The following is a 12,117-nucleotide window of genomic DNA, read 5'->3' on the forward strand; positions in this document are numbered from 1 at the left end:
GGTCTCATCCCAGCATGGAGCTAGGGCAGGCACAGGTTTCCTGCACAAGTCTCAGGATTAGGAAGTGCTCCTCTCAATAGTTCTTAATAGAAGAAATATTGCGTTTGATAACAAATCAGTTCTAACCTCAATCTCAAAGCTGATAATTTAAGGAAAACACACCAAATGAGATAAGACTATGATTTAAGATACAAACTGGCAACACTCAAAAGTATTATTTTTGTACAACATGTTCGTGAAGTATTGACTGTGCTATATATCTGTAATGTGGAGCCACTGCCTGGGAAAGTTACAGCCTTCCACGAAATTTGGGCAAGTAATTCCAAATCTACCACCTATTATAAACAACAGAATTTGACCAGTTGACTCAACACCACTAACAAAACTGCAAAACAAGGGTGAAAAAAAAAAGGAACGAATAGATCATTAGGCTGTATCAATTGAAGTCCTACATTCAGTTCTATACTTAGGCAAAACTCCAATCAACTGCAGTGAAGAGTATAAGAGCTGGACTATGTTGTAAATGTTAGGAGATACACTGAAGCTGTCTGAAGAGCTCACAGTTCTTCTATGTCAAAACTTTTACTGAAATTATCTTTCTAACTGTCAGTTATTGTAGTATTGCAGTGAAAAACAAGCTGTTAAAGAAAAAAAAAAGCAGCTCTTTTTCTTTAGGGTGCAGTTATACGCTTTTATTCTTCATTTGGTAATCCATATATGTTATTGTTAAGTTTTGTGCATTATTAAGAAAGCTGTTTATGAAAATGGTATTATACAGCTTTCTGTTTTGGTAGAGAACAAGAGTTATTTGAAAGACATGGAAATTTTATCCAATCAACATTTCAGCTATTGGTAACTGAGGCATTGCTTGTATGTGTCCAGCTTCTGCAACACCTCAATAAAAATGGCCAATTAAAATGTTACAGGTTATGCTCACGTCATCTTTGAAATAGACTTGACAACTGTATTTGCAAATACTAACCAGCCTCCTGAATCACCAACACTGTAAAATCCCACTTCCTAACACAGGCATGGGTATTCAATGCTGATATTTCTTTTTGCTTTCAAAGAAGAATCAAAATCTAATGAAAATATGGAAACTATTTTGACAAAAAGGAAATCTGCCTGTTTATTACTGCTCCTCTTGAAATATTCTAAAACTCCAGCTTCTTGTCCTGAGGGTATAAATGAGGTATCTGGTATCACTAAAATTTAGCAAAGGGCTGCCACAATTCACTGTTACTGATCAGACTAATTTGCAAATGTCCAAAAAGATCTGCATCAAATAATCCTTATCTGAATTCAACACAACTGCAATGATAAAAATACAAGAAAAATACAAAAGAAACACAAGAAAAGGAAATTAAAGGAAGAAAAGAAATGTTTTTCTTCATTTTGTTGTAAGCAGTCTTCCTATAAGTCCTGCTGATCTCCCAGACTTCCTTTATGTGAAACTACATCACTGCAGCATGTGTTCCAGCTCTGGTCTAGTTTGGATCAGCAACAGCACCACATATCATATGATTGTGGCTCAACATCACAGTATTTGCTTTTATCATACTGAATAAAGGCAACTTGACTACCTACCTCTACCTTTGAACTTAGATTTCTGCTCTCATCTTACTCTACAGAAGAAAAATGTATTGACTGAATATTTTCCATATAGATCTTTTTAACTATATATGCTACCAAGTATTAAAGTTAGAGAAGGTAAGTATATGAATGGCATGTTATGTTTTAAGTGCAGGGCAGGGAGGTTTGTGTCAGTCTAATTTCTGTGGTCATTCAGTCCCATGTTTGACTGGCATGAACAACATCTGACATCTGAACATACGGGTTTTACCTGTAGAGAGCTGCAGTGTCAAGCAAAGAAAGTTACTGATGATGGCTTTTATTTGAGGGTCTTAGTTGGCTTTTGAGATATACCATGGAAGATGTTGACTATCAGGGCCAAAGCAGTGATATAATTCAAAATTCAGTGGGAATTTTAGCAGAGAAAGGGAAGCTTGAGTGTGACACTGATGATCTGTGAGGCAGAAGACATTTCTCAGTAACATTTTGTACTGGCTGGTGCCTAAGTATGGCAGACTTCATTTCCAGATAGACGGCACTGTTGTAACACAACTGAGAAATGACAAAGGTGTCAATAATTGACGCCAGATTAAGATAAAGTCTTTTAACTACCCACTGAAAATACTCACTTGCAGATGGGGACAAACTCCTAGTTTGCTGAAGGATCACAAAAACTGTTGTACAAAAAATATAATCCAATTATTTTCCTTTACTGAGTATCCTAGACTGTATGCAGTTTGTTAGTCTAACACCTTCGCCTCTATTCCTAGTCCTGCATTTAGGTAAATCCACTTACTTAAAATAAGTTATTCATAGCTCCCATTAATGTAAATGAGATTGGAATAAAGTTCCTCTTTATACGTAAACATGGGTGAACGTGCATCTGTATACAGCGCTATGCTATGCATCACAGTATCTCTGTTTACTACAGTTGTTCAGACCCAAATTGTATTAATCCTTTCCCCACCCTGCCAAAGGCAAAAACACATAAAGGGAATAACATTTTAACCCTCCTGCTAATAAAACTGCAACAAATGCATACTGAAGTAGGAACAATATGCTTCACTTTTGTGGTGGTGTGCCAGTAACGCATCAGCTGTGCTATGGAACAAATTCTACAAATCCCGAACATTAGCACTGAAAAAAAAAACCAAAAAAACAAACAAAAAAAGAAACTCCTGACATTTAGGAAGACAACAATGTGAATGAAATGTTCCATGTACCAATCATTAAGAGCCCAGCCCAACTCTCTCTGAAGTCAACAGGAAAATTCTCGTAACTAAATGTTATGAAACAGGGCACAGCCACGGTAAAGCCACTTTTAAGGCACAGCCCTTGTTCTGACTTTGATCCTCACTGAAAGAGAATAAAACACTATATGAAAATGAAAAATCCTGTATGAAATCAGTTCAGACAACATTAAACTGTATCCATACACATCGAATAGCTGATACTGCTTTCACCGTATTTTGTCAACCACCGTGGTAGTTAGGACTGATATGTAAATACTTGCTTAAACATCTTTACTTCAGCACAGTGCTTCTATAAAAATGCTTTGGTGGCCAAAAAAATATCTATTCTAAGCAGGTTATATTTACTGCTTTTTTATTTTCTACTTTACTTTTCTGCAAAACTGGCAGTTCTTCAGGACTCCATGCTGTTGCCTCTCATATTCTCATCATTTATTGAAAATCTGCCTGAAGGCTGAATTCACAAGCATGGCAGTAGCACTATTTGTTTACCAGCCTCTTTTACTCTGCTTTTAGAATTGCAGCACTAGCACAAGCTAAACAATTTATAGAGTGAATCGAGAATCCTAGCTCTTCCAAATAAAGCATGTGACTGAAAGCAGGTAGTATAAATGGTTCATGACCCACTGGGAGGATGTGACTAATGTGTGGCTGTACTACTGCCCATTGCTGGATACAATTAAAATAGGTTGCCTTATATCCCTGGCCGAGAAACTGCTAGTTACACTCATCACTTAATCTGATTTCTTGATGTAAATATTTCAGGGATTTCTTGATGCAAATATTTCAAGATATTTATTTATTTATTTATTTATTTATTTGGTTGGTTTAGGGATATTCTATTTCTGCATCCAATAATACACTATACATTATTTGTGCTTGCCCTGGAAAGAAGTCCAAAAAAGCTCTAAAGTCCATCAGGCAATAGCTAATCAGGAGTGCTGATACTACCGCGTACAGACACAGGCACTGAGCACTATCCTCCTGCAGAAAACTTCAGTTAGCTGGGACTATAGTGAATTATTTACATCCTGCTTTCTATTTTACAATTCAGCTACCCCAGGGAGAAATAAAACTCCACCCACACAAGCAAAATCCTCCAAGCCCTCTTTTTTCTTCCTTTTCTTTTTCCTATTATTTGGACTGCTCGTAACCTATGAAAGTTTTCATACAACATCTATAATTTCCCCTATATCCCCATTCTCCTGTGTTCTCCTCTAAACCAATATGCCATTTGAAATTTCCAGGCAATTTGAAATTTCCAGGCAACTTGGATGATTTTCTCTCCTTTCGCATCCTATCGACCTTCCCTGCTTTTTTTTATTTGGCTAAGTCCACGGTGTCGTTTCACAGCTTCAAGGCCTCAGCTAGGCCCAAGAAGCCTCCCACTTCCTAGTTAACGGGGTTTTTTTCTTCCCATTAAATAAATGTGACACTGTCTGAATATTTCTTTTGGCTGTCTTTCTGTAACTGCTTTATTATACCTTGGTTATTGCACTTCCCTTTCCTCTTTCACTGCTTTTCATCAATGAGCCCAAGTTACAATTTCTGATGGAATCCACGTAAGCTTTGGTAGCTATGGCACACTCCTGCCAGATATTTGAGCAATTAGACCTTTGCTCGTTTTTGAAATCACAGCTAGAAATGGGCTGCCTGGATAGCAAATGTAGCTAATCTAAACTGGATAAATATCTCTGCATTCAAACATCACTTTGCATTCTGTCAGACATGTGAAACATGAAGAATTGCTTCACTTATGGGTCTTATGTTGTGTTCAAAATTTGCTTAGTTCAACTCTTTTGAATACCTGATTTCAGTACTGACACATAAGAAACAGAAAGCAGGCTCAGAATCTGCCATCTTTACAAAGCCTAAATAAATATTTCAATTTTGTCTAAAAGAATGCCTTTCAGGTGCTCTGTCTCCAAAGCAGTGCAGAGATGGCTGCCAGCAGGAAAGTTTTTTAGTTCTGATTCAAATCGAGAGTAAAACTTCCTCACAGTTCAGCAAGGTTGAACGTTGTGGGTTTTAGTTCATATTCATCCTTTCTCTGAAGAATATCTGCATACAGCATTGTCTAGCAAAGAGCTGCAAGCAGATTATTACATATTTTAAATTGCAAAGCATTTAAAATAACAACCCTCTCCAAACAGCCTTTGGGCTTTTTAGGTAGTAAGAGACAATGGAAGGCATTTATAGAATAGCCAGAATTTCAGCAGCTATAGATCAAATGTTAAAGATGAACTGATTTATTAAGCAACATCTGTTCTATTTTCATGGTATCCCATCATCATCTTCTCATCACCTTTTCCTTATGCACTTCTGCTTCTTCTCATTGCTAACCAGTATTTGCTATTTCAACCACAAATGAATGTGGGCAGGCGAGGTGGAGGTGCCGCACTATATGTAAGGGAGAGGTTTGATTGTACAGCCCTTACAGTTAGAGATTATGTGGTTGAGAGCCCCTGCGTGAGGATTAGGGGGATAGAAAACAAAGGAGATGTTTTAGTGGGGGTCTACTACCGATCGCCCAGCCAGGATGTAAGCACTGATGAGTTATTCTACAGGCAATTAGGAGAAGTTTCTGGATCAGTAGCCCTGGTCCTTATGGGACATTTCAACTTCCCAGACATCAACTGGGAATATCATACTGCTGTGATGAGCAGGTCTTGGAAATTCTTGAAGTTAGTAGGAGATAACTTCTTGTCACAGGTACTCAGTGAGCCAACTAGGAAAGACGCCCTCCTAGACTTGCTATTTGTGAATAGAGAAGGACTCGTGGGGGATGTGACGGTAGGTGGCTGTCTTGGCCACGGTGATCATGAAATGGTTGAATGCATGCACAACAATGGCAACACGGTGTAAATAGAAGGGAAGGTTATTTCTGGGAAAAGCCTGGGTACAGAATAAAATTGTTCTCCAAAAACACATTTTGCCTTACAGTAATCATTAAATTTTCTTGCCAAGAGCTTTCTAGGTTATGAGTTTAACAAAAGCGGAACTTAAATGCACAAAAATAAATCACTCAAAACAGATTATATACATTTCTATGGGATATACACAGTACAGATGTATTACAATGTTTAATGGCAGAGTTTTACAAAGAAAATTAATTATGTGCTAGAGTTGTTCATACAGTATAAAAAGCTACTCAGTTGTTTGGGTTTTTTACAAGTAAAGGCTCTGGTTGTCTTTGGAAGAAAAAAAAGAATATATAGTATTTGAAATGCAGCAAATTGCTCTGGGGGAAAAAAGAGTATTTCTCATCTTTAATCTGTATTCAGTAAACAAATATTCTATCTATAGCTGAAATAAATACATAATAAAACATTCTAGTAGGACAGCTGAAGCAGTAAGCCATTACTCTGCTCTGTTGCTCAGTTTAGAAACTTCTTGGATTACATGTTCAAAAGTTGTTGTTCAGGAACTGCACTTAGAACAATCCATTAATAATAAGAGTATTTATGGCAAATACTGTCTACATGCCATTTTAAACATTATTATTGTTTATAAGTGTATAGAAAATTGTTTTTTCTATTATATGAAGTGTGAAAGAATCAGTTGCTTATGTTATATTAACTCATAAGAGTTTAGAAAATCAAAAAATGACAGCTTATGGTAACATACTCCATATCCTGCTACTCAAAAAAGCAAGTTTTACAGTCAGATTCCATTTTTTCTCTCAACAGCCAAAGACAAACCCAAATCCAATACAAAATAAAACTAAGCTATGACTTGTTCCATATGCTTGGATAAAACCATCACTGTTGCTCATTACTTTTTTGTTGTTTATATACTGCCCAAGCTATAAATTGTGGCTATTTTTTTCCCTTCAGGCCCACTAGTCTACTGGAAAATAGTAGACATTAAGAAAGAGAGTGTCCCTAGCCCTTCTAAAGAGACTTGTGATTATCATAAAATTTTACTTTCAGTTTCATTGACCAAATTGAGTTATTCCCAAAGTCAAATCATATTTTCCCCTTCAGTGCATACTGTCCATCCTTCAAGGTAATCCTGGAGTTAGTTTTAATATTCCTTTAGACTAGTAGATGAGAATTTTAGGCACTGAAGATTACCCTGGGTGGGTACATTTTAAGGCAATGTAGTGATAATCATCTTTGCTTTTTGTGATGACTGGCTGTAGAAATTTTGGGCACACTAACAGAGAATATTTATTGGCATTTTTAAACTATGCGACCTGTTCATTATTTTTTTCAGAGGATTAATTTCTATCCAGATCAGCTAAGTTAAGTTTTAAGAGGCTTTCTCATATAAAATCTGCAGTGAGAAACCTGTCTGACAGCTTTTATGAGCTTCCTTTTACAAATTCAAAACCAAGGAAACACACCTCTGTAAACACAGACTAGGACACTGCTAGAAGCTAACGGTTTGGATTTTGTCTCTTCACACTCAAGCATGAGTCTGGCATTCATGAAGTTATTCAGATGTATCCAAATGATAGGAAATGTCCAGGTGCCAGGCACTAGAAAACCATTGAACTGAGACAGAATGAACAAAGAGAGTTAGACTCAGAAAAAGGGTATGGAAGAAAACGCAAATTAGTAGTCCAAAAACAGTAAGTCATCAAGCCTAAATAGTGTATCTGAGAGTGCAGATGCAGTTTATATACAAAATGACTGAATTACTAAAGGGAATATGCAATACTGCATTAAAAAAAAAATTGTAAGGTGACAAAATGTCATATCATACCAAGTTACTTAAGTTTGTAATGTCCAGAGAAGACTGTAGGAAAGTGCAGAAAGACTTAAACAAGAGCATTAATATAGCATAATTGAGTATTTAATATGCACACTGAAGAGCATACACATTTAAGAGAAATATACAAACCACCTGTACAGTTTAACTCTATCCAAAGAGATCCGCATGTTGTTACAGAAAGCCAGATAAACTGCATTAAAAAATAGGAAAAAAAAATCCCAAAATCCTACCAGTACTACAGACAATACCTTTTTATGAATAAACAGTACAGTCTTGCCTGGTGTATTCTGTGCAGCACTGGACACCTACCCTGTAAAAATATGTATCAGAATCAGAAATGTTTGGTTATCGACAAAGAAAGATGAAGGGATGCTGTAAGGATTTGTACTTTACATCAGGAAGAGGAATACTAAGTGACATCAAGTATATAATGTATATAATGAGTGGAACACTGAGCAACTATCGTCTCTGACTTGTGACAGGAGAATAAGGACATATACAATCAAACAAAAATAAAGTAAATTCCCAACTGGTGAACTGTATTTTCACACAAACAGAAATAAAACTAAGGAACTCATTGCCAGAGGCTTTCAAGTATCTAGCAATGTGCAAAAGTTAGACTGAAAATTTGCATTCCACTGAAAGTATCAAGTAGTAGCATAAGACTGATAAAGATCTTGGAAAGGACATTAGACTGGCTACTTTACAGACTTGGCCAATCTCTAAATAGAGATCAGAAGCCTCAGTACAGGAGTCGTCTGCCAAGTTCTTATATCTTTCCTTGAAGGACCAGGCACTGTTCACGTGTTTGATAAAGAGCTGACACCCAGCCTAAATCTAAATGACAACTCTTGTATTCGTTAGTGGAAAACTCAACTTGAGCCATCCTCTGAAATTCCTAATTCTGTCCATATGGTACACCTACAGACTTGCAGTTTGACCCAAGCGCAGGAGGATAAAAAAAGTGGCAGAGCAAGAAATAGCCCCAAGCAAAGTATATTGGAGTTTAGAAGTTTTGGTCTGAAGAAAGGTCTGGTTTAGGTGTACCACCAAACCTAAGGCTACAGGGTGAACTTAACCAGCATTACGTATTCTTTACTACAAAGACAGTTCTCTGGTGACAAGGCAGATCTTACCTTTTGTCTCAATATTTCTGCTGAAACCAACAGTTTTATTCCTTCAAAGACTGAAGCATGAAGTCCTCAATAATTAAGTAAAAATACAATTGTGAGAGCATCTACAGTGACAGAAGGGGCTGTGAAGTGTAGAGGATTCTTTTACATTGCAGCTGGCACATGGCTATTGGAGGATTATAAAGGAGAAGCAGGGTCAAACTGAAAAGATGTGTGTCCTTTCCTCCTGGGCTAGTCCATTCCTCCAGCAACATTGTTTGAAGAATTATCACCCTCTGCTCTTCAGATGATTTGTGCGTTGGTTTGGGATTACCTAAAGGGTTAGAAAGAAGCCCCATGGAAAAGACTTCAGAAGCACTGAAACTTAGCACATTATTTTCATTCCCTGATGAAACTGATTGTAGCCATCGGTTTACAGTCACATCTATCGTGATGTGCTTGTGCACCTCCTTCCAGCTGGCTGCTTGTTTAGCTTGTTTCCCCAGTGGTTTTAGTGTTAATTAACAGAACACTGTGAAGTTCTATGGTCTGTGAATTAATTTGGTTTCTTCCCAAGTCTTCCATCAGCCAGAGCCACCTCTCTTTCAAAATGAGGTAGAGGTAGTAAACCAAAGTCCTTCAGTGCTCAAATGAAAAAAACCGAAAGAATAAAATACCATCTTCCTGCCAGCAGGCCAGAACTGGCAGCCGTAAGCTGGAAGAGGAAGTCAGCACGCATATGTGAGCCTATGCTCACACAATGGAAGGGCAGTCTGTATTAGTGAGGAAACCTATTTCAGCTTCAAACTCTCCAAGGATTGCTCCAAAATAAAACCTTATTTTAAATATTCTTGATACTATCTTCTGAAACAACAGTGCCTTTACCCAGTGCAGCCTGAAAAGAGCATGAAATGTACTTTCTACAGCAGCCTCAGAAGGGCAAAAAAACACAAAGAAAAAAAAAAACTCAGAGTAGACCCGTCAAAGAAGTGGCAGCAGAAAAAACAGGCAGGGAGAAAAGGAACTGACCCACCTACAGATACTGAGCTTTCATACCACTGTTAAACAAAGATAATCAGTGCAAGTCACTAAGTCACCGAGTCCTGCAGCTTTTTTATGGTGGTGCTATTAGTCTATATTGGAGTCAGTCTTGAATTTCAGTGATGCAAGCAAGAGGGAGACCCACCATAAGTAGGTCTTCAAGTATCTCTGTTACACTGGACTTGGAATATTAACCACACTTCTCTACTTAACCAGCTGATGGTATTTCATTCTCTATTTCATGCATCACATTTTACTCTTTCCTTTTAATCACCTTTTCTAAGGGCTAAGATTCTTCAATGCCGTCACATACTCTGCTAGAGTCATTCCTCTAGGTGTGTGCAGGTTATTAGGTATGTGCAGTCCAGCTGCCTATTGTACAGTGTGAGGCCCCAAAGGTGTCCTAAATGCCAAAAGTCTCAAGTTTTGATAAAAGAAGCCTTCACTGTAAGGTGACTCACATGTCTTTTCCATTGTGCTTCTGATACTTGCTTCTGGATAAAATATAATTACCTGTTCTTATCAGCAGGGCAGTGGGAGGCATTACTATTTACTTTTGATTTTCAGTCCTCTGGAGAACTGCTAAGGGTCACTTCATTTAGATACAATAATAAATAGAGCAGCCTTCTACTAATTATTATTTCATTTTGTATTTTAAATATCAAGTATGTAAAAGTCATTTCTAGCTCCAGTGTAAATATATTAAACTAACAAAAGAGGGAAGACCCACATTCAAGTTCTAACCCTAGTTCCTATCCTAATTTAAGTGGGAGAGATGGGCAGCTTCTCTGCTGATTAAAGGATGATGTTATCAGGCAGCTTCTCATATTCTCCACTCAAATGATCGCAATTCAAGTTAATGGAGGCATGTGGATGAGAGCTTGAAAGCTACCCTCACTTTTCCCCACAAAGCTGAGCTGCAATCACTAATCAGTAAGGGAAAAGATCAGAAGAAAAGGGAGAAGCGGAGGGCAAAGTGCTTGGTGTTGGCTCTATTCAAGAGGAATCCTCCTGACCCAAGTTGGTCTCTGTATTAGTTTTAGGACTGTTCAGTGCAGCACAGAGCAGTCACAACAGAAGGCCAGGCATAGATTTTCTGGACACAGTAAGTTCCCCTCTTTAGAGGAGTGTCTTTTCCTTCCTTTCCATGTTACATCTAGAAAATCAAGTTTTCTTACTGTTACCTGGGACAGAAGTTACGCTTTTTCTTGGAGAGCGTTTAACACATGAAGATCAGGAATTGTATACTCCAGTATACAAACAGGGTCAGAATATTCAGTGATGAATAATTAACAAAGCATCCATGAAACCACGCTGACAAAGACATTTTGTCTGTAATCAAAAACTAAAGTTTAACAACAGAGTCTATTTTCTCCTTTGTCATCAAAAGCTGAGGTGTGATTTTCCCATCTTGGTATGAAGTCCAGTTCTAAAACTTAATTTCTTTTTAAATATGTTGTGATTTTGTGAAATATGTTCTCAGTATATCAGATACTAAATACATAGATGTTATTATCTGTTATTTTATTAAGCACATCTTTCAGGAGTGAAAGCAAAAGGGAACCTGACTGCAGCGCAGTAAGATGCACTCATGCAGAAATTGCTTTGTTCATGTGTTTCATCTTCCCACCTCAGGGAAGGAAATCTTTGCAAAAATGGCTGCCATCATACATCCCATCTGCATCCTACAGGCATGACTGCCAGCTACTCACAGCCTTTCCAGGAGAGAAAATATGCGTTGGATCCCACAGTTTCACATTATAAGTTTGATCATTATCATTTACCTGATGTGCCAGTACCAGTCTAAGCAACCAGCTATCTGGATGAGTTGATCTTATTCAGAGTACTGTGAAGATCAGACTAAAAGCTTTGGGAGAAATAATGAAGAACAGATGCACCCCATGAAACTATTTTTAATACTTTTGCAAAAATAGCTATAAAGTTGTTTAAAATCAGACTCCATTACAATTGAGAAACACACAAGAACTCCGTCAAAAAATAGTGAATTTTTTTTTAAATGGTTGGTTTTCACATGTACTATAGATTCCCTTATTTGAATTTGAATATTTTGCTATTTTGGATAACAAATTATTCATCTTATTTCAGATTGCTGATGTTGAAAAACTAGCTAATGAAACTCAATAACATCTTTCTAGAAAACTGAAATAGAATGAGATTAATTATTAATATTTATCTATCAGATCTCAGATTTATTTTTTATTATTCTTAACACCCACTTTCTGTCTTTGCTGGTGTTGCTACTTTTCTCTACATCTACCCATGACTCATTGTTGCTTGCAAATCTGAAGCATTTAATTTTAGACAATGTTTGCCTTCTGGGAATCAGTCATAAATGCCTATAAAAACCGACACTCTTTTAAGCCAAAAATGTCACCTCCCTTCAGAGATGTTAAGCCTTATTC

Source organism: Pygoscelis adeliae, unplaced genomic scaffold, assembly GCF_000699105.1.
Source record: "Pygoscelis adeliae isolate BGI_AS28 unplaced genomic scaffold, ASM69910v1 Scaffold167, whole genome shotgun sequence".
NCBI classification, from domain to species: domain Eukaryota; kingdom Metazoa; phylum Chordata; class Aves; order Sphenisciformes; family Spheniscidae; genus Pygoscelis; species Pygoscelis adeliae.